The sequence below is a fragment of the Nyctereutes procyonoides genome, unplaced genomic scaffold (assembly GCF_905146905.1).
Source record: "Nyctereutes procyonoides isolate TBG_1078 unplaced genomic scaffold, NYPRO_anot_genome, whole genome shotgun sequence".
NCBI lineage: Eukaryota > Metazoa > Chordata > Mammalia > Carnivora > Canidae > Nyctereutes > Nyctereutes procyonoides.
Window position 1 is genome coordinate 40,594,084 of NW_026575042.1, and position 25,040 is coordinate 40,619,123.

General features: G+C 35.5%; 1 pseudogene; it reads left to right on the forward strand.

The window, feature by feature from the left end:
* Positions 1-10,130: 10,130 nt before the first annotated feature.
* On the forward strand, positions 10,131-10,236 carry LOC129507408 (U2 spliceosomal RNA; annotated as a pseudogene).
* The last annotated feature ends 14,804 nt before the right edge of the window (positions 10,237-25,040 follow it).

Sequence of the window (25,040 nt, forward strand, 5' to 3'; positions counted from 1 at the left end):
ACACCCTGGGCTGAAGGTGGCGCTAAACCGAGCCACCCGGGCTTCCCTGTGAGATTACATTTTTATGAAAGGAAATTTTGAGGAGATAATGTAACAATTTTTACTTCTCAAAAGGATGAAGTATTTTATATTTTATATTTTAAGAATAATAGACATGTAATATTAGTTTCAGGTGTACAACATAGAGATGCAATAATTGTATACATTATGAAATAGTCACTATAGTAAGTCTAGTTGCCATCTGTCACCATGCAAAGTTGTTACTATGTTTTTGACTAAAAGCTCTACATTACCAGTATCATACATATTTTATAACTGTAAGATTGTACTTCTTAATTCCTTTCACCTCTTTTGACCATCACCCTATTCCTGTCCACTTTAAAAACCATCAGTTTTTTTCTCTGTATTTGAGTCTGCTGCTGTTTTGTTTCCACATATAAGTGAAATCATAAAGTATTTGTCTTTCTCTGTCTTATTTCACTTAGCATAGTACTCCCTAAGTTGATCCATGTTGTTGCAAATGACAAGTATTTGGAAGTATTCATGACTAACATTTTACTGTGTTTGTGTATATGTATCATATCCTCTTTTTTAAAAGATTTTATTTATAGGTACTATGCCTGTTTGTTTGTTTGTTTTAGGAGTTTTATGGCATCAGATCTTACACTTAAGTCATTAAAACATTTTGAGTTAATTTTTGTGTATGGTCCAGTTTCTTTTTCATGTAGCTGTCCAATTTTCCCATCACCACTTATTGAAAAGACTGTCTTTTCCCTTTGTATGTTCTTGCCTCTTTTGTCATAGATTAATCGACCATATAAAAATGGGATTATTTCTGGTTCTCTATTCTGTTTCATTGATTTTTGTGTCTGTCTTTGTGCCAGTATTACACTGTTTCAATTACCATAGCTTTGGAGTATAGTTTTAAATCTGGGAGCATGATATCTCCAGGTTTGTTCCTCTATCTCTTGGCTATTTTTGGCCTTTTGTGGTTTCATATGACCTTTAGGGTTTTTAATTAATTAATTAATTAATTAAGAGCATATGGGGGGGTGGAGGGCAGAGGAAGGAGATAGAATCTCAAGCCGACTCTACAGTGCGTGCAGAGCCACAGGTGGGGCTCGATCTCACCACCCTAAGATCATGACCTGAACTGAAATCAAGTCAAACACTTAACTGACTAAGCCACTCAGGTACCCTCCCAGACCCCCCCCGCCCCCCTTTAAAAATCCTTTTTATTTGCTCATCTATTGATGGGCTTTTTGGTTGCTTTTATATCTAGGCTATTCTAGTTCTTTGAAAAATGTCATTGGTATTTTGATAGGACTGCATTGAAACTGTAGATTGCTTTCAATAGTATGGAAATTTTAACAATATTAATTCTTTCAATTCATGAGCACATATGTTTTTATTTAATATTTATTTGTTTTGTCATCAATTTCATCAATGTCTTAGTTTTCAGAGTACAGGTTTTTCACCTTCATGGTTAGTTTATTCCTAGGTATTTTATTATTTTTGGTACAATTACAATGGGAACTGTTGTATTGAATTTCTCTTTTTGAAGGTTCATTATTTATAGAAATGCAACATTTTTCTCTAATGATTTTGCACTTTACTGAATCCATTTATTCTAATAGGTTTTTCTTTCAAGGAGATTTTTTCTTCTTTTTTTAATAGTGTCATGTCACCTGTAAATATTGTTTTACTTTTCTTCCTTTCCAATCCATATACATTTTATTTATTTTTCTTGCCCAACTGCTGTGGCTAGGGCTTCTATTACCATGTGAATAAAAGTGGCAAAAGTAGACATTCTTGTTTCAGATCTTAAAGGTAAACCTTTCAGCTTTTTACCACTGAGTATTGTGTTAGCTTTGGGTTTATTGTATATGGCCTTTATTCTTCTTTGAATGTTTGGTAGAATTTACCTGTGAAGTCATCTTGTCCTGACCTTTTTTTTTGGGGGGGGGGAGGATTATTTTGGTTATTGATTCAGTCCATTGCTAATAATCAGTCTGTTCATATTTTCTACTTCTTCCTCTTTCTGTCTTAGAAGATTGTATGTTTCTAGAAATATATCCCTTTTGTTTTATTTTGTTTTAGATTTGTCCAGTTTGTTGGTGTATAAATATTCATAGTAATCTCTTAAAATCCTGTGTATTTTTGTTTTCAGTTGTAACTTCTGATTTTTTTATTTTATTTATTTGGGCTTCTTTTTCTTTTTTTCTTGAAAAGTCTACCTAAGGTTTATCTTTTGTATATCTTTTCAGAGAATCAGCTTTTAGTCTCAGTGATCTTTTCTATTTTTTTAAGTCTCTTTAATTTATCTCCACTGTGCTCCTTATTATTTCCTTCCTTCTATAAACTTTAGACTTTGTTCTTTTTCTAGTTCCTTTAAATGTAGGGTCAGATTTTTTATTTGAGGTTTTTCTTATTTCTTGAAATGGGCTTGTATCACTGTAAACTTCTCTCTTACAACTGCATTTGCTATATCCCAAAGATTTTGGAATGTTGTATTTTTATTTTCATTTGTTTTGTTATTTTTTTGAATTCCTCTTTGATTTCTTCATTGACTCATTGATTGTTTAGTAGCATACTATTTCATCTCGTATGTTTGTTTTTTCCAATTTTCTTCTCATAATTGATTTATAGAGTCATATGCTGATCAGATCAGAAAAGATGCTTGATATGATTAGTCTTCTTAAATTCATTGAGACTTGTTTTGTGGCCTAACATGTGATTTGTCCTGAAGAACATTCCATGTACTCTTGAGGAGAATGTGTATTCCACTGGTTTTGGATGGGATATTCTGTATGTATCTATTAAATCTGGTCTAATATGTAATCTGTTCATATATGTATTTTAAGGTCACTGCTAATTAATTTTGTGTTGATAAGCTATCCATTGAAATAAGCAGGTTGTTAAAGTCCTCTATTGCTGTATTACTGTCAATTTTTCCTTTTGTGTTTAATATTTACTTATTTACAAGTTTTATATCTTCTTGGATTTATCCTTTTATCAATATGATATACCCTTCTTTGTCTCTTGCTAGAGTATTTGTTCTAAAGTCTGTTTTGTCTGGTATAAGTATTTGTATCCCATCTTTCTTTTAATTTCTATTTTCTATTTAGATCTGTGTGTCTTTAGATCTGAAGTGAGTCACTTTTAGACAACATATAGATTTTCTTTATTCATTCAGCCCCTGTGTTTTTTAATTGGAGTATTTAATCCATTTACATTTAAAATAATTATAAATAGATATATATTTATCGCTACTTTGTTAAGAATTTTAATTTTTAGGAGCACCTGGGCTGCTCAGTTCATTAAGCCTACAACTCTTGATTTTGGGTCAGATCATGATCTCAGGATTATGGGATTAAGCCGTGCTCTGGGCTCTGCACTCAGCAGGGGATCTACTTGAGATCTCTCTCTCCCTCTTCCTCTGCCCTCACTTCATTTTCTCTCTCTCTCTCTAAAACAAATAAATCTTAAAAAAATAATTTGAATATGGAGTACCTAGCAAATACTGTAAAATTTTAGATTTGGTGAGAATTAAAACATTTTACATAAGTTATGGTTATGTTATCCATATTTCTAATAAGGAAAATGAAGATCTATACAGAGAGTTGGTATTTGTAAAAACAACAATCACTTTATTCTTACAAATTGCATTTTTTCTCAGTCAGATTTACTCTGGACACATATAATTATTCTGCACTGGGAATAATTCCTTTCTCTAAAAATATATTAAATATATTAAGGATTTTTATGGTCCCATGAGGTAAAACTTCAAAGGAGAATAAAGTAGCTACAGATAGCGTCTTGTATTTATATTACGTTTTGAATCATCAGATTATTTGTCTGTAGCTTAAGAGGAGATGTATCCTAGTTTTCTTGAGTAGAAAGTAGAAAGGTATTCTGCTTCATTCACTCAACAAATGAATGTACTAGACAGGCTTCATGCTAGATTATTGGAAAACAAAGAGATATATATACTCTACTTGCCTTTGAGTTGTTTATGAATAGTTCATAAGTTTAAAAAAATAGAGCTTGGGTACTATACAGTTAAATTGGGAATTTTGGAGGAATGTGTTAGAGCAAAAGATCCAATGGAAATGATTTAGTTTAGTCCTTCAAGAATATTGATTTGTCCAAATTTTCAGATGGGAGGAGTCTAATCTAGGAAGAGAAACACCTGTGTTTCAGCTCAAGGGATTGAGAGGCTGATGTTATGAATTTAAGGGAAATGAAAAACTAGTAATCTTAGGAAAGACACATGAGAACCAAGTGTTATGGAGAAGAGTTTTGTTTTATTCTGAAATCCATGGAGACTAATGAATTATTTTAAACAGAAAAGTTGTTTGTTCTTTGCATTTTCAAAAAAGATCTCTTCAGGTAAAAGGGAAGAATCCATGAGAAAGAACTGTGGCTGAAATTAGGAAAATCAGGTAGGCTATTATAAAAATTAAGAAAAAAATATTAATATTAAAACTTAGATGTTTTCCAAAGGACTCAAGAGACAAGGGAACATTTGAGAGATGTGAAGGATGGAGAACCATCTGGTCACTTTGAAAGATTTCATGTGCAGGTTGAGAGAGAGAAATGATAAAAAGCCTCTTTCATATTCCTGACTTGAGAGACTGAGTTATTGGTGTTTGCTGTTTCCTGAGATACAGATAATGTAAATAAGAATATAGTAAGTATGGAAAAGATAAAATGAGTTTAGCACCAAACATGTTGAATTCAGAGTGCCTATGAGACTTTGGAATGCTGATGTGGATTATACTGGGATAAACTCCTTGCTAACAGATCGTAAACTCAAATTCATTCTTTGAAAGCAGTTCCTTCCATAATATCTTAATCATAAATGAGTGCTTGTTCAAACCCTTTAATATACCAAGTTCAACCAGGTAAGCACTAATGCTTCCTTTGTATCAATGAATGATTATATCTGCAGTTAGATTCTGTAAGAGAAAAGTGAGTTTAGATTCAGCCATTGAAGAAGTTGTATAATTGCCTAATTATTTCCCAGAAACTTGGGATGCATGGGTAGCTCAGCGGTTATCTGTCTGCCTTAGGCTCAGGGCGTGATCCAGGTCAGGGGATTAAGTCCTGCATCAGGCTCCTGTGAGGCACCTGCTTCTCTGTCTATTTCTCTGCCTTCCTCTCTCTCTGTTTCTCATGAGTAAATAAATAAATTTTTAAAAAAATATTTCCCCAAAACTCTTAATTTCTGATTATAATGAATGAAACAAAATTGGCAAAAGGGATTTTTTATGCATGATTTTCCCAAATTGTTACTTGACTTGTATGAACTTTAGGGAAATAAATACTTAAAACATTGAACTTTGCCTCTGTTTCTCTATTGGGCCAAGATGAACATATTCAGTTCAAAGTAATATATCAAATGTTGAATTTTACAAAATATTTAGGCTCAGAAAAAGGTGCTTCCCTTATAATGCAGTTTTCCCCTTGTAGTCCTTAGTGCTTAATTAAAAATGCCCCCACCTGGGCTGAAATCTTCAGATTATTTTGATGGTTTGCATTTCTCTCTTGGCTGTAACTCCACAAAAAATATGGTATTATCTATAGGATATGTGCATTCATACTCACGCTGACTCTGTTGGAATGTCTTCTATTGTTTAAGACAAAAGAACATCCTTTAAGGGATGTAGTATAGAACCCCTTAAAACCTTAGTAAATCTTTTCATCAACAGGAGGGAAACATCCTGCTGAGATAATTTCCTTTCACTCTCTCTCTCTCTCTCCCTTCTCCCAAAACCAAAAGCAACATTACACTGCAGAAAGCAGATATGAACAGATATGAACTGAATGAAATACTTATACTCTTACATAGATATGCATAAATAAGAAGGAAGCTGCCATCAATGTGTAAGGTCCGTTCATTTGAAAATACATATTAAGCCCCTACCTCATGTCAAACACTGTTATTAGACTCCAATGTGTCCAAAACCAGGCATAATTTTTGCTTTCCAGCAGCTAAGACTAAATTATAGTATGGCATATAAGCATTTCTTTTAAAAAGTTAGTCCTCAATACATAAATCATCATATCTTACAATTTTCCCTTTGCTGACATCTACCTGAAACCCATCAGTGTTAACTCTGGTGTCAAATAAGTAGCCTCTTTATTCAGGGAAATCTTGAGTATGAGAAAAGCCACAATTCCATAGACTTCTTATTGCTGTAGATGTTTTGGAAATGCATCATTTGCTCTAAAACATTTCGTTTGGATCAAAGTAGTTGGAAGAGAATATAAATCACTGGAGCACCTGGGTGGCTCAGTAGATTAAGCATCTGCCTTCAGCTCAGGTTATGATCCCAGGGGCTTGGGATCAAGCCCCACATTTGGCTCCCACTCAACAGTCTATTTCTCCTTTTCTCTCTCCCTCTGCTGCTCACTCTGCTCATACTTGCATGTGTGCTTGTGTGCTCTCTCTCCCTCTCTCAAATAAATCTTTTTTAAAAGAAGAGTGTAAATCAAAGGAATCAGTGTATAGAAAAAAAAAAGTATTTCAATTCCTTTGTGCCATTGGTATTTTAATTTTTATCTTCTGAAGAAATTTTGTTAATGTTGTAAAATACAATCATATATTTTGTATGTATAATAATATTTTTACTCATTTTCCACACCTTAAAACTATCACTCATTTTCATTTAATTCTATCTATTGCATTTATTTGCTGGTATTTAAATTAATTAAATGTTTTAACAAAAATTATATCGTCTGAATACAAATTTTCAGAAAAGGTAGAATTAGTAGAAATTTTGACATTTTAAAAAGCTGAATGAAGTAAAAATATTTTTTCTCAGAAAAGCAAATGTCTCCAAGAATAAACATAAATGAATCTTCTAAGCCAGAAATCTGGAAAAATGGATAAATTCTTCTTGAAAACTTTTAAAAAGATATATAGTTGTATTAATTTACATAACAATTTGACAAAGAAAACCTTTAAAAATATAAAAATGTTAAAAAGTTCATTTAAATGAAAAAAAAAAAAAAGATCAGTAGGAGTTCTGATTCCTGGTTCCACATGTAAGGACCTTAGAAGTCACTAGGCAGCCTAACAAATAAAAAGTTGAACAAATTGAAAACTCAACAAACTTTTTTGGATCCATAAAAGAGAAGAGGACATTAAAGGACAATCAAGGAATATTATGAACAACTCTGTGCCCACGAATTTTAGGTGGAATATGGACTAAGTTCTTGGAAAACACAACTTGCTGAACTCACACAAGAAGAACTGGAAATCTAGATAAACCTATATCTATTAAGGACAATTAATTAGTAAATAATAACCTTTCTAAAAGAGAAAACACCAGTACCAGTTGGGTTTAATGTTGAATTCTATCAAACGTGTAAGGAAGACATTATACTAGTTCTCTACAATCTCTTTCAGAAGATTGAAATAATGGAATTCTTATTTTGTGAGGCCAGTATTACCTTATTACCAAACCAAAGGCATTACAAGAAAAGACCAACATCCCTCATGAACATACATGCCAAAATGCTCGACAAAATACAAGCAAATTAAATCTAATAATGTATAAAAAGAATTAAACATTATAACCAAGTGGGATTTATCCCATGTAGCCAAGACAGGATCAGCATTCCAAACTGGCTAGTGCAATTCATCACATCAATAAGCTAAAAAAGAAAAATCATGTGATCATATCAATAGATGCAGAAAGAGCACTGACAAAATTCAGCAGCCAATCATGATACGAACTGTCAGTAAACTAGGAATAGGAACTTCTGAAATTTGATAATAGAATAACTACAAAAACCTACCACCAATATCATAATTAATGATGAACAACTTGACGCTTTCTCATTAAATCAGGTACGAAGCAAGAATGTCCCCTCTCACATCTCCTTTTCAGTATCATACTGGAAGTATTTGCTAATGCTAGTAAGGTGAATTTTATATGTATGAGTATGGATAGTAGTCCTTCTCAGTATGAAGTATAATCACTGTTTCATTCATGAGGCATTTAAATTTATTTCCTATTTAAATAATTGTCCATGTTTTTGCCTAATTGTTAATGTGACAATATTCAGTAAGAGGATATGTTAAATGTGAAGTGTAACATGAATATTCCACTTGTTTAATGTACTTTGGAACTATATCTTAAGGGACATAAGTACATTATTATTTTGCACTAGTATTTAGTTTTAGAGTCGATTATGCTTATCTGCCATTGCCTACATAGAATAATCTATGTTCAATACTTGTTTTATAATCAGAATTTTAAATTATTAGTTTATTCATTCATTCATTCATTCATGAGAAAGACACAGAGAAAGGCAGAGGCACAGGCAGAGGGAGAAGCAGGCTTCCCTCAGGGAACCCCATGTGGCACTTGATCCCTGGATTGGGATCACGCCCTATGCTCAACCACTGAACCTTCCAGGTGTTCCTATAATCAGAATTTAATGGTACTACCAATAACTTTCCAAAAATAAACTCTTCAAAGACAGATTGATTTGAATGTTATTTTAAAATATTCCATTGATGATTGATATGTACTATAGATATTTAAAACTAATTACATAATTATGTTTCTAAATGCTGAAGTCACACTAAAATTATAATAACACTAACAAGAAATGGCTTAGGTTATTTTCACATATTATTGAATAAGAAGATCAGAAAAGGTTTTTAGTTCATTTATTAGCTAACAATTCAGCTTGAATTTAATCTGACATCCACAACCAATATAAAATTGGATTTGTCTATTTTCTAATGTGATACCAAAAGCTATTTTAAAATATCCATGAAAGAACATATGAGGCTGGTGATAAAACGATTCAGTGTCTATCAGAGTATGCATAGAAGTAGCCTCTGTACAGATGCTAAGTTGTCCTAAAAATTAATGCAGAAGGTATAGATAAGTTAGATTAGAATGAGAATAAAGTATGATGTGTAACTAAAATAATTAAGGCCTATTCTAATGATATAAATTGTCATAATGGCCTTTTTACTGTTTATGCTGCTACTTCATGGCTTAAAATACATATAACTTCAGTAGTAAAGAAATAATTGAATTCTGATTGCTACAGCCAACCCCTGCTACTTTCCATGTTTTCTGCTATTTGTGAGAACAGATGTAGTTAGAACAGCAACCTCAAATATTTCTTGACCAGTCACTGTTTAGAAGGGTGTCTGGTAGTAATTTGACATATAAAGAATTTAGAATCTGTAGAAAAAAAGCCACATAAAACAGAAGTGGCAGTAGTGCTCAAGATTGGTAAAAATAATGATTCAGTCAGATTAATAATAATGTTAGAGAACCTTATAGAGACCATAAACATTTATTCCTAAGCTTGGAAAAGATTTGTTATAGAACTTAAATAATAAAAATATCTGCCATTAATGAGTATTATGGTGCTTAATAGCTTTATGTTAACCAATTATTCCATGAGGTGGCTCTTACTATTCCCATTTTATCCCTAAGGAAACCGAGTAACTTGTACAGGAGACATACAAGCTGATAAATGTTAAGAGTTGGAATTTGATTCAGAACTCATGGATTCTCAACCCCTTTTCCATTATACTATGCTGACTGTTAATATCACCTCAAAGTCAATTTTCTGTATTTTTTATTTATTTATTTATTTATTTATTTATTTATTTATTTATTTATTTATTTATTTTTTGAATTTTCTGTATTTAAACAATGTAGTTTATTTGGGAAATGTAACACAACTTTCAAATAATGAAGAACTGTGACAGAATAGATAAAAGATGAGACCTTGAAAATGAGCAAGTCAACATCCCAGACATACCATTATAGCCACTGCCTAGATGACCTTTTTTTTTTTTTTTTCCATTGCACACCATTTGACCCTAGTTGGAATGGGCAATGTATCAGCTAAGAATTGCATTTGACTGTAAATAACAAAGACCAGAAATAACACTGACTTCAATATGATAAAAAATTCTCACTGTTCTTGCTCTCTCCATCTTTTTCTCTCCCCCTCTCTCTTTCTCTCTCTCTCTCATACAGAAAGACTAGAAGTGTGTAGTACAGAGCTATTTTGACTGGTATGTGGTGACTTAATGAAAAACCAAAATTTTTTTCCTCTCTTTCCATTTTACCATTCTTCCCATCGCTTCTTGGCCTTTTGACTAAGATCAAGTGTACTTTCTGTTCTTATCAATTTAATACCTAATAAATCCTCTCCATTTTACCATTCTTCTCATGGGTACTCCATCTTTAGGATCACCTCCTAATCAAAAATGGTTGATGGAGCTCTAGTCATCATAGCTGCATTTCAGAGAACCAGTAGGAATAAATATATAAATGATAGTTCTGACTGCATCTAAAAGAGCTTTCTCTCAAACCTACCCCCACCACTTCCTCTTATTTCTTATTATTTCTTCCTCTTATTATCAGTCATCTCCGGCTGCATGGGAGACTGGGAAATGTAGTTATTTAGCTATGAATATTATTACCTAAAGTAATACCTGGTGTGTGTGTGTGTGTGTGTGTGTGTGTGTGTGTGTGTGTTTCTAAGGAAGAAGAAAGAATGGGATTGAGAAGCAGTTTGGGCCCCAAGCACTAAAGTAACAAAACAGTGAACATATTCCAGATATGCATTTGAGTAGCTTGGCTCTCTTGTTAGGGTTAATTGGGAGTCTGTAGAGTCCCCAATAGGAGAGTTTCAAAGGGAAAACTGAGTGATCTAGTAATTTATGCAGCTCAAATCAGGTGAAAAATTCAGTTAAACTCTTATGATGTGCTCTGTGTCACAAAGCTGTCTGTCTGCTTACATTTTCTCTCAGCCCATCAGAAGGAATTAACTTAATCAGCAGTACAAGATCAAACTGTATTATGTATGCAATTTTATATTCTAAGCAACTCTCCATCAATTTAAAAGCCATTTTCATGATAAATAATCATAATCATGTCTATATTTTCCTGGTCAACTTTTTATTTTTATAATTCACATTCATAAATATATAATATATGACATTCACATGCTTGATGATATTTAGATATTATGTCCCTCTGGAAATATTTCAAATGATGCAGTTCACGGTATGGAGAAAAATTCTGACAAGTCAAGTTTAAGGTTGCTTCTATTATTTTTCTTTGGATCTAAATTTACTTAGTAGGAATATATATGTATGCACACACACATTTCTATATATAAAAATAGTCCTATATATAATGTAAATAAAAACTATAAATATATTCCTATACATGAATATGTATATAAAATATATACCTATATATAAACCATACATATATATATTCTACAAGGAAGCAGTACAGCACTGTAGAAAAAGCATAAACTTTAAACTTGAATAAATCTCATTTTAAATCCCATCTCAGACCATTATTTACTTGCTGTTCGATTTTGCACAAGTTGTGTAAACTCCCTGAGCCTCACTGTTAATTGTAAAGCCATGATTTTCGTGCATAGCTAGGCCTGAGAACATCTGTAATGTCATGTATTTATAAATTTCTATTTACTCTCTCTAATCAGCAGCCTACCAACAAGTCAGTCTTCCTTTGCTAACTCAAGGTAAACCAAGTTCCAAATTTGGGCACCTGCTTTTTCAAGTCACCAGCTCAGAGTGGGAACATTTGTAGCCAAAGTGTGAGTCTGCCTGGCTGAGCACATTCTATGGGATGGAGTCAGCACATTGAGTTTTTGTGACTAATTCTTATTGTCCTGAGGGAACCATGCAATCTGGACACAGTAGAGTGTCTATAAACTGACTTTGTCCTCAGGCCAGCCCTTTAAGTCCTAGGAAAGGAACAAGTTGTGAGGACAAATGAAAATCAAAACAAAACCCAAAAAAAACCTGTTGCTACGCTACAACTTGCAACACAGAAACTCTTGCTTTGGGATTTATTAAAAACATTGTTGTCACCCAATGGGAAAAAATGCATTGTCTCAGTTTTGCTATAAATTATACTTGCATCTTTTGCCTCCCAAATGCTAACTTGAATATATGGAAGCTGATGTGGAATAGCTACAATGTTCACCATAAAAGTTAGGCTACCAAGTAAAATAGGTGATCATCCCTAATAGTGGGATGTATGGCATGTGGAAATGCCCACCATGCCCAGCCCAGCAGAGATGACTCCTGGCTGTGTACAATTTAGCAAGAATTTCAGTTCTTGAGGCCTGAGTGTGAAAACCATGGGAATGGAGTACCTAAAAGTCATTCTTTCAGAGGCTTCCAGAAATACATATAGAGGAGGACAGACAATACAATATGAGGGATTAAGAATCCTTAAATGAAGCAGATGCAGATTATAAATCCACAAAATTCTATCATATATTTGTATTATCTAATTCATTTATATTTTCCCTTGTATTTCAAGGCTGGTAACCTGGTCTCTGTCTTGTTCACTATATGATATTATACATTAATTATATTTTCAACTGAGAAGCTGAGTAAAAGTAAATCCTGATTGTACTCTAGGACAGCAAATGGAGTAAGATTCTCCTACAGATTAGTAGCAATGTGCGAGGGCCTGAGACTAGACAGCACGAGGCAAAATGAGTGCATCTAGAGAGTATGAGTCAGAAAACATACATAGAGGACAGGTTGCCCCATCCAATATGGTCAACTGAAAAGCTAAAATAATCAGGAAAATAAACATTGAGTTTACATACCCAAGAACTCTTCTGGACAAGAGAAACTACATACTGCATAAAAAAGCAGGAGGTTGAGAGACAGCCAATGTGGTAAAGAAATAAATATGAAGTGATCCATTATAGGGCAGCAGGTATAGACAGATGTGGCCATTGTTTGTTTGCTTGTTTGGATACTGTGACCAAAAGTAGAAAAAAATTCAAATGACATGGCGGGTTTTGTAAACAACCCTTGAGCTTGAAGCTTGGATCTATCTAGAATCCCACTTCTTTAATCTGAAGATCTTACATAGATACTTCTAGTCCTTTAGGATACTGGAGTTCTGTAATTTGAGCCCCAGGCCAATTTACCCTTATAATTAACTGCAGTAGATTTCCTTATTTAATGACAACAATTTCCCACTTGCCTGAAATTGTCTTTGGCCAGATTCTATTTGGATTTGTTTTACCTATCAAATGGCATCCTCATATAACCCCTGCTGAGATTCTCTGAAGATAGCCAAGCCTTGCCTGTATTTTATTATTAACGGATGTGGCATCTTCCTTTAAGTACCTCTTGGGTGATAGCAATACATTTAAATTCTGTGTCCATCTTCTTAAATAGTCAAGTAAGAACCACTGCTGAGAGTACATTCTCTTCCATTCTGATCTTTACTGCTATGGGATGATGTAAGTATTTGTCAGTTAACCTGCTAGCCCCAGACACAAAATCATGGCCATAATGGAAACTTTGTTCCAAAGAGTAAGTATGATTTAAAGTGAATTTGATGTCTTAGCTTAAAAGAGTTGGGAATAAAACAAGACTAAAATGTAAGTTTGCTTGCCATTAAAAGGCTCAGAATTTAGTGTCCCGCTGCACAGTAATCATTTGATTTGATAAAGTGATGGAGAACGTGCCAATCTGACTAGGTTCCTATTGCATATTTTGCTCATATGACAGGATCTCTTCTTCAACCCTTGTCTGGAGTTGAACAGTGCTTCTAGGTTGTTTTTACCTCTTCTTAGATGGTGTCCCCCAGAATCTCGTCTATCTCTGTGTCAGACGCTCCTGGGCTCTTCAATTTGCATCGAAAGGTTTTTTTAATTTGATTTTGTCAATCACTTTACTTCCTGAAATAGGAGCTGGTCGGGAATGAGATTTAAGAGAACGTTAATTTCCTATAAACATGCTTGTTTGCTGTTTACAGTCACTCCTATCTAGATAGAGGGACTATCTTTCCAGAACCCACACTTCTTTTCTTTCTGAGTTTCAAAGAGCTGAGTTTTATACGAAACCTTTTTCAGAAGCTTGTTGTGCCAATAAAGGAGAAACAGGTGAGCTGGTTCAGCTAGAGTCTCCCACTAGTAATTGTGTAGGATCACTATGGTACAGGATCTGGTCCTCAATTTTTCAGGTGGCAACAAGTAATTATATGATTTTAGTTTTTCAGACTGTGGAAGATAAACTCATATCAATGTAGTAGACAGAAATGATGCATTATTAGATCACTTGGCCCAAGAACTAGGGCTATTCCACTGCAAAGAGCTTTTCTTTTTGCCACTCCAGAGACTAAATTACAAATCTGAAGGTGGCATTTTGAAGTGTGGAACAGGACAAGGGATGCTGCATGTGCTCAAAGTATTTTTATCAAATTATCGAACATGGGTGACTTACTGTGATTATATTAAAAAATATTGATGATGAGGGGTGCCTGGGTGGCTCAGTCAGTTAAGTGTCTGTCTTCACCTCAGGTCATGAACCTGGGGTCCTTGGATCGAGCCCCGCATCAGGCTCCCTGCTTAGCGAGAAGTCTAGTCCTCTCTTCCCCTGTGCCCCCACCTCCCAGCTCTCACGTGCTCTCTCGCTCTCTCTCAAATAAATAAAAATCTTAAAAAAAAAAAAAGTTCATGATGAAATAACTAATATTGGTCTCTGGGAATCAGCCATGCATATTATTTGCTGAACAACAGGAAACAATTTAAATCTCCTTCTTTTAAGTTTCTTATTCTAGATTTCATTTAAATTATATGAGAAATGTTATGGCAGCACAACTCTTAACTCATGCATTTGAATATGATAGAGTTTTGGGGTGACATTTGTGTCTTCTTGGTTAAGACCAGGAATTATTTGAGTTCCAGTACATTCACAAACCTTCCCTTTGGATGTGTAATTATGTTCAGGGTGTATATTTGCCTGAAGCTGCCCCCAGTTCCTGAAAATTGAACATTACAATCCCTATCACACAGACAATATATTATACTCTCTAATGAAGGAAAAACAGTATGTGATGGACACTTTCAAATTTATTTATTCATTCCTCATGTACTTGGTTTTTATTTTTAAAAGTAACTTGCCTTGAAGTTGAAAGTATATGGGCCTCATTTCTCAAAAAGAAAATGCAGTACTTCAGCACATTTAGAAATGTCTCTACCATCAGCACATGGTAAACTCTGAAGCCAAATATTTGAATCCAAGCCCTGGATTATTATTTTTTTCTTGAAAATATATAATCTGTGCAGTCTCAAATTTTCTCATTGGATAAATTAGAAGACATTATTTAAAAATTCTCAGATAAGGGGGATCCCTGAGTGGCGCAGCAGTTTGGCGCCTGCCTTTGGCCCAGGGCGCGATCCTGGAGACCAGGAATCGAATCCCACGTCGGGCTCCTGGTGCATGGAACCTGCTTCTCTCTCTGCCTATATCTCTGCCTCTCTCTCTCTCTCTCTCTCTCTGATTATCATAAATAAATAAAAATTTAAAAAAAGATTATAAAAAAAATTCTCAGGGATGCCTGGGTCACTCAGCGGTGGAGCGTCTGCCTTCGGCTCAGGGCATGATCCTAGGATCTGGGATCAAGTACCACATCAGACTCCTTGCAGGAAGCCTGCTTCTCCCTCTGTGTCTCTGCCTCTATCTTTCTCTCTGTGTGTCTTTCATGAATAAACAAATAAAATCTTAAAAAAAAAATTCTCGGGATCCCTGGGTGGCGCAGTGGTTTGGCGCCTGCCTTTGGCCCAGGGTGCGATCCTGGAGACCCGGGATCGAATCCCACGTCGGGCTCCCGGTGCATGGAGCCTGCTTCTTCCTCTGCCTGTGTCTCTGCCTGTCTCTCTCTCTCTCTCTCTCTCTCTCTCTCTCTCTCTCTCCCTCTCTCTATCATAAAAATAAATAAATAAAATAAAAATAAAATAAAAATTCTCAGATAAAAAAACATTAACAAACTACTTATAAATAATAACCTGAGTTACAGAAGGATCCATCACTGTACATAATAAGAGTCTACAAAATGCTGGGTAGTCATGTGTGCATAAACTATCCAGGAGGAATTTAAAAGCCTATCTTAGTTGATTAAGTACATTTTGAAAAATATCATTGATTTTTCCAACCCAAGGATGATTATTTAGATGTATTTTAAGCATACAAATTTGCCTAGTTAGATCTATTTTCATTGAGATGAAAATGTTGCCAGCTTATAAATGAACGATTTAGATATGCCAGGTGCACTGATATTTTACCATGAAGTAGCAATGTTTACTACCTTTGCTGCAATTACTTTTTATGAGATTTAGAGAAAGATGATGTATTAAGTATTAAACATAAATCTAAGCATTTTCTATAATCTCTTGCGTTCTTAAAGTTTTGATGATTGGCCTTATTTAAATATGAACCACTGGAGGAATAGTAATGCACATATATATTGATAAACACAATCAGAAACCTTATTTCATTAGCCCCACCTATCTTTTAGCATTAAATTATTTCCGTTTACCAAAGACAATCTGAATTAACTTCTGTGAGTTTTTCCAGAATACCCTTTACATTTTTGTGCATTACTCTTATAATCCTGTTTATGTTCTCACGTCACAGGGAAGAACACACAGTGTTCTCTGACATGATTACTTGGGTGTTAATATCTAGGACTTGTGAAGAGCAGGAGATTTGAGAATTTATCCTGTTTTTAAGTTAATAAGTTATCCCTGCTGCAGTTTCTTGGCTGTTGGAGAAGACATGACACTCTTGGGTCAGAGACAAAGAACTTTCTTTTACAGCAGACCAAGCAGCTTGAGCTTCCTGTTTGCTCCAGTTCCCCTTGCCTCCAAGTCCCACAAAGACATATGGAATGCCCCAAGTGGATGTTACACACACAGTGATTTTGCATTACTGTTGAGGAAGTTTAAACTTAGACTACTCGAATGTTTTATAAAGCAAACCTGCCCAAACTTTTCCCTGGAGGGACATATTATCTTTGTTATACTGGGCTGTAAACACACCTGTGCTCTTTTCTGGAGAAAGTTACTACCTCTGTGTTCCAAGGCTGTTCCCCATACAAACATCCTTGAAAAATAATCTGGAATGAAAAAATGTCTGTGACTCTGCATGATATATAGAAAAATAGGAGACTTAGAAGAATTGCCTCCCAACTATACTTTATAGAGATATATTTTATAGTACTTAATGAGAAAAAGTGTTTCTTGACAAATTAACAGTTTTACTTTAGATATAACACTGAGAAATATTCAAATGGACAATGGCCAGACCGTATATGAACATTGAACTCTGTGGCCACCAGCCCTGGAAGCCAAACCACAGCGTCTGTATAAATCAGTCCCAAACAGACAGGACTTGGTCAATGATCGCCAGGCACCCTTTTGCCTCCCTATTTGCAACTCAGGACCAAACAACGAAAACCTGATATATTTCCCAAACCAATCACGCAAGATGCCCCACTGATAGCTGACAAGCTTCCAGCTCCCTACTTCCAACAACCTCCAATCAGATGTACCTGAAGGCTTTCCTTTATTTTTCCTCTGTAAACCATTCCTACTCCCTGTCTTGAGCCTCTGCCAAACACAAGTGATAGGATTCACACTCTTGTGATAACAAGCTCTGAATTGCTTCTGTGTACATATTAGTGGTCTTCATTTCCACAATCTACATGTTTAGACAAATATAAAAATGAGAACACAATCCAACAACAGTCTTACTTCTGTAGAAGAGACCAAATTAAGAAACGTGTGTGGGAAATATTCAATCTAAGTAGTATAATCTTTATGGACTTGTACATATTTTTGATGTACTGTGGGTGCTCAACAATTAATGAAAACAAAAATCTTACAGTTTCCTTAAATTGTAGATTCCAAAATGCCATGTAGCTAGAGACCCTATGAGTCACTTTTTCAAATCCCTCTAATTGTATAAATATTTAAAAGCTATTAAAAGTTGTATTGCTTTTATAACCTTACTGCCCATGGAAATGATTTAGATGAGATAACCTTCTGCACTGTTCTTCAGTCAAAGGAAGAAGGAATTTTGCAAACAGTAGTCAGCTTTATCAATATTGGTGACATTTTACAGCAAATGAAGAGCCCTTATAAAATGTGCAAGCTGAAAGGTAAGAGGCAGCAAGATTTAAACACACACAAACCCTTATGGAAAGACCAAAGAAATTTGATACAGAACTTGTTGTCCTTTTTAGTTTTGGTTGTGCCTGGCAATATTAAGTATTCAAGCCTATTTGTTGAATAAACATGAAAATAGTTGTGAACTTAGAGGTTGAGTTGTGAACTCAACTTGTTCTTGTACCTTGAACATTTGGGGGCAAGGAGGAGGCATGTGGTTGGGAATTAGCATCTTATCTGTAGCCTCTTGACTTCTGTGTATAGTTCAGTGTAGCTTTCATAGCTATCAAGTGGAGATTTCATCACTGTTAAGCACAAGAACAGATAGCTTCACTCTGGCATCTATAAATGCTCCCATCCCCCAGGGAAAAAAATCTCCATGGGAAAGTAAAGATACCAAAATAATTGGGCTAATTATAGATGGGTTAATGATGTTCTAACTATGCAGTGATCAAAAGTGGAAGGATGAAGACGATTAAAATGGCTAATGGTCATGCTTCAGAAAACCTTAAGAGATAATAGCAAGAAAAAAAAAGATAGCAAGATTTTTTTCAAGAAGCATATCTGTAGCACTTCTGACAAGTGACTACCAGCTACAGACTCCCTGTTTGGAAAGCTCATTCACTGTAAAGCAGCCCATTTCATTCTCAGAAGTTTTAAATATTAAAAAATATCTGCCTGATAATGCAAAAAAAAAAGGGCCATCCTATAATATCTGCACTTCTTGCACTTTGGATAAATACAGCCATTCTTTAAAAATATTAAAAAGAAAAAAAATGGGACTTGCTTTCCCCATATTATACTAAGTTCCAGAATAAGCATACATGATTATCCTGGTCAGTCTCTTTAATATCCTTTTTCCAAATCTCCGAGCATTCAGATTGTCTTCTGTGGCATCACGTTTATTTGTAGGCATTCCTTGAAAGGACAGTGCTAGCTACACTTGGATATAATTCTCCTGGGTGAACTAATTAATTTATAACTTAATGGGATCACTATCACTCTTGATATGAACATTTCTCCAAGTATATATGTATTAGCATTTTGAGCTATGAACAAGTAATAATCCAGGTTTATCTGTTAAGGTAGGTCATTTGTTCCATATTTATGCAATTAACCTTTTAAATCTGCACTTTGAAATTAGGCTTTTTCAGATTATGTTATTTTATTTTTTCCAAATCCTGACTTCTATGGTCAATGTCTCTTGTCATTCAGTGGATGGATTAACCTCCTAGTTTATGTGCCGACTAGTCACCAAATGATAAACTCACTTCCTTATTTTCCTATGAGTTCTGGATAAGAATGTAGAAAATCATAGGGTGCATATCAGAGGATGCACCGCCTCAGTTGGCAGCTGCATGAGCAGTACTAGCCTTTTTCCTCCTCACTTCTCCCCCTTCTAACTCACATGGAGAGAACAGGGGCCTGTGATTGGAACCATATGGTTGAAATGTGGAACAAAAAGGTGTTCTGCAAAAAAGGAGATATGTACATTTCCTAGAACATGGGTAGGGCTGCTCCTAAAAGCAAACAGAGCAAAGCATTCTATATCTAGCCTAGGTTCTGAAAAGCATAGTGATATGCCAGGATGAGGTAGATGGTACTGAGTTTGGGGTACAATGAGCTCAGCATAAGTCACATTGAGTGTCAGTACAATTTTATATTTAAGTCTTTTAGGCATTGGGTCTTTTAGGCATTAGGCATTCTATTGGGTCTATAGAATTGGCAACATTATGAAACCTAATGTAAAGTTGTACATTAAGAGTCATCTGGGCATCTAGGTGGCTCAGTTAATTGTCTGCCTTCAGCTCAGGTCATGATCCCGGGTCCTGGGATCTAGTCCTGCATCGGGCTCCCTGCTCAGCAGAGAGTCTGGTTCTCCCTCTGCACCTCTGCCCCTCGTGCTCTCTCTCTGTTACTCTCTCTCTCAATAAATAAAATCTTTAAAAAATATCATCAAAGGGGTAACCAGGTGGCTCAGTCGATTAAGGATCCAACTCTTGATTTCAGCTTAGGTCATGATCTCAGGGTCGTGAGATTGAGCCCCATGTCGCATCCAGCTTTGCATTGGGCATGAAGCCTATTTAAGATTCTCTCCCTCCCTCTCCTTCTGCCCCTCTACCTCCCTCTCCCCTTCTCAAAAGAAAAAAAAAGAGTCATCAATATAAAAGTGATGACTGGCCTGTAGGAGTGAGTGAGATCAGAGAGAGGATGTGGGTAGAGGAAGTTAACAGAAGTTATTTCATTTGAGAAGATTCCTGAGAAGCAATGCCTTGGTGCTGATTATGGATAGCCAGTGAGGGAGCTGGACTTAGATATAAAAAGAAAAGACTAAATGATGCCTCCCCCTGGCTCATCTGGAATAACATCACACACTGGCCCTCTTAGAGTCTGTGCCCTGCATTGTAGGCCAAGGTCAGCTCAGTTTCTACACTAGGCCAATCCTTGAAATAGACCTAAAACATACCTCAAGTGAATCGAGGGTAGATTTTGTTGTCACATAGTTTTATTTTCCCTTGCTTCTTTCTGTATTATGAAAAAGAAAAAAAAAAAAAAACTTGAACAAATGACAGTATAGCATATAGAATATAAACTTAGATAAAACTAGAAGCACAAAAAAAGTTTACTGATATAACATGCTGAGAGAATAAAGGTATTTATTTTTGAACTTCTAAAAGAATTCACTGCTGTTTCAAAATCTTGTTCTAGAGTAATAAAAGTCCAAGTGGCCAGATAAAAATGCTAATTAAATTGGCTTTTAGCTCCAGCACTGTGAGGTTTGGGATAATTACCAGCCATTTTCTGTCACATCAAATGAATGAGGCTTAACCTTAAGATTATCAGAGGAAAATCAACATTCTTAAGAAACCTGCTGCAGGTTCTCCTGTACTTTTTTGTTGAGTCATCATCATCAAAGAACTTCTGTTTGATCTCTTGTAGGATACTCAATGGCTTCTGTCATTGAGTTGCTTATTTTTCTTTTCCTTTCTTAAAAAAAAAAAAAAAAAAACTAATTTCAATTATGGCATTGGGCCTAGAGGTGGGGAAGAGCAAAGGCTTGCCAGTTATTTGTGATACTACCTTTTTTTTAAAAAAAGATTTTACTTATTTATTCATGAGAGACACAGAGAGGCAGAGACATAGGCAGAGGGAGAAGCAGGCTCCATGCAGGGAGCCTGATGTGGGGACTCCATCCCATGACCCCGGGATCATGCCCTGAGCCAAAAGCGACACTCAACCACTGAGCCATCCAGGCATCCCCCTATTTGTGATACTATCTTTGGGTGACTTTGGTTAGTGTTGTATTTGTGACTTTCTCAGGGTGAGTAAAAGTCGATGCTTTATTTAACTAACTGATCAATTTCACTTACTGGAGAGTTTAAACATTTTAAAGAAAATCTGTTTTGCTGAGTGGATAAAATCAGGAAGTAGTTTTGGCATCTTGGGGAAGCAGGTAAATTGGGACTCTAATAATCCAAGAGGTTACCCAGCTAGAACTGTTGGACCAAAATAAACTTTTAATGTCTTGTTCCATGAAAATAGACATTATAATTTTTATGTATCAAAAGAGCCCTTGTCTAAATCATGTCTAAGGTGTTATTAATGCTTACTGTTTATATATTGTTTTAAATTAAGCTGAATTTGTTATTAGGTACTTTGCAGAGAAAGCCTTGGTTTCAACTTCTTTCTGGTGATACTACAATTGGGATCCAACTTAAGTAAAATTGAGAACAAATCTTGTCTTATACTTATCTACTCCCTCTAACTTTTTTTTTTTAAGATTTTATTTATTTAGGGGATCCCCAGGTGGCTCTGTGGTTTGGCGCCTGCCTTCAGCCCAGGGTGTGATCCTGGGGTCCCGGGATCAAGTTCTGCACCAGGCTCCCTGCATGGAGCCTGCTTCTCCCTCTGCCTGTGTCTCTGCTTCTCTCTCTGTATGTGTCTCTCATGAATGAATAAATCAATCTTTAAAAAAAGATATTATTTATTTATTTGAGAGACAGAGAGAGAGAGAGAACATGAGCAGGGGAGCAGCAGAGGGATAAGCAGATTCCCCATTGATCAGGGAGCCAGATGTGGGACTCGCTCCCGGGACTCCGGGATCATGACCTGTGCCAAAGGCAGACAACTTAGCTGACTGAGCCACTTGGGTGCCCCTGCTGCCTGTAACTTTATTTCAATCTCCCTCACACACTAAACTTTGTCCTAGGTACTAATATCCATCAAGCTGTTCTGACATGACAAGGCAGCCTCATGACCTTTTGAAATAGTGACATCCTGAGAAACTTTAAAATGATCACAGTCTTTCTTACGCAGGGCTGTCTCCAGTCTCAACCTTCAATTCTTGGGTAAATGAAAGTTACCATCAATCTGTACTTAAGATTCTAAACCATAAACTGTTATTCTTAACTTCCGTATCAGACCTCAAGCGTCAGGCACAATACTATGGTGAGAATGAATTGTGCTTCTGACTCACTGCAAACCATATTTCAAAGCAAAAGCATAAATGCTGCATCCAGTAAACCTGCATCCAAATTAAGCTCAGAACTTTACCGCTGAAGTCACTTCGTTTGATATCTCTAGGCCAGCTGTTCACTAGCAATCCACCCCACTCCCGCAAACACACTTTACCCATAGCCTTCTCTTTTTCCCTCTCTCTCTCTCCACCCTCTGCCCCCTTCTCCCTCCCTCTCTTTCTTTCTTTTTCTTACATGTCCTCCAATACAATGGGTGGCATTTACATGTATGGAACATTCTTCCTGCTGCTTTGACATGTAAGCCTCATTCTCACTTAAGAGAACATGTCAGCTATGAATGTGAATAAGAGTGATGGTGTCAGTAGGGAAACTTCAGTGATGGTCTGTTTTGTAAGGAGCAAATTATTTTAAAATTATAGCTTGTTTCTATTGTAACAATGCCTCCTGAATGATGTAAACTTTGTCACTAGTGGCAATGTGGCTCCTGGGAGCGATACTTCCAACCACTCCAGCCCAACCCCCTGAAAGCATCCTTAATCCCTCCCACTTCATCTCCCTCCAGTTTTTCAGACTTTCTGTTAGCTCTCCCTTCCACACATAGCTTTCCCCCCTCAATGCTACCACCCTCATCCATGCCATTATATCTCTTCCCTGTGATATCGCAATGTCCTCCTCCCTGAGCTTCTCACTTTTGTTCTCACTGGGCAGTAGCCCCTTCTCCACTCAGGAGTAAGAATGATCTTGTAAAGACTAAGACAGGTTTATACGTTGCTAAATAAAACCACAGAATTAGACCCATACATCTCCCCATGTGTTCACATAGCTGGTTTCTGCCTGTCTTTTGGGTGTATCCATTTAACTTCTCCCCTTTTATCACTGGGCCCCAGCTGTCCTGGTCTGCTTTCTCTAAGAGAACATGGAGGCATTTTCCAGATGTGTAGAGCATTTGCCCTTGCACAAAGTGACTCATCAGGGCTTGGTGCCTGGCTGTGCTCCTTGGCCTGCTTGGCCTCCTTACCCATCCCACCCTCTATTGCTGCTTCTCATTACTTCCCATTACATAACAGTGTTTAATTCCTTCATAGCATTCACTGCACAGTGAACTTTATTTATCTCGTGTTTATCTTCTCCCTCTGGCCCATATAATCCAAGTTTCTGAGGGCAGTGTCCTGCCATTCGTGTTCCCCTTGTATCTCCTACATCCAGACTAGTGGCTGACCAGGAGGTGGTCAATAATATTTATTGAACTACTGATTTCCATATTCATCCACTGATAATGTGATAAATCCAATTCCAGGTACCAAATATCCATTTTACAATGTAAAATTTACTTTACAAATTCTGTAGTGATAGAATTTATAATTACACAGCCCCAAGAACACATAAAGTAGGATGACATAATGGAAAGAACAATGCATCGCAAATTCAGACAAAATGAGATTTAAATTTCAACTGTAGTGATAGTCTGAGAAGACTGTTTTTAGCTTTAGAAGTCAGGGTGGTGTTTACATTTGGGAAAGAAGAATATGAGAAGATTCTTCATCTGGGTAGTGGTTATACAAGTGCATTTATTGATAATTTATTGATTTATAACTTAGGATGTGATTTTATAAATCACATAATATAAATCATATGTCTGTAATTATATATAATAAGTACATATTTTACATAGAATTATATATGATTTATATAGTTATATGCATAATAAATTATATATCTATGTATGTGAAATCCTTAGGTTAAAATATACATAATAAATTATGTATATATCTATATATGTAAAATCCTTAGGTTAAAATGTGTATGAATTAGTGAATTGCTAGGTTCAAGGATTTGAGACATATTTAAGTTCTTGAGACATATTACCAAATTTTCCTTTAGAAATTATTGCAATTTATATGCATATCATTTGGTCATTCATTTACTCAACAAATGTTTACTGTTTATTTCCTAATCACTATTATTAACAGAACCTTGACAAGTCAGAATCATCTCCTAAAATACATCTTTTTTTTTTTAAGATTTTATTTATTTATTCATGAGAGACACAGAGAGAGGGAGAGAGGCAGAGACACAGAGGGAGAAGCAGGCTCCATGCAGGGAGCCAACATCTTATTATATAATAGCCATATATATATATAGCACATTTTACTTTTTTATATTTAGCAAAGTGACACAATTTTCAATATTTTTTCTACTGAAATTTGTTTTTCTTGTTAATTATTCATTCACATTGTGCTAATTTTTATTTGGAGGAGGCAAGCTCTTTCAGTATTAATTAATAAATTAATTATTTTATTTGGAATTATCCCTGTTTGCCTCCTTATGGAAGAGGATTCTGGAGAGAGATTGTGGCTCCATAAAACTGCCACCAAACTTCTCCTATGTCTGTCTCTTAATTGTGCTCTCACTTTTTTATGTAGTAAAAGATTGGTAGACAGTGTTCTGTGTCTAAAATACTGCTAGAACCTTGGTGGTTGTGAATACAGACAAGTTGAAATTTCTTCTTTATATATTTAGTGTTTCTAACTTTTTGAAATTTAACAC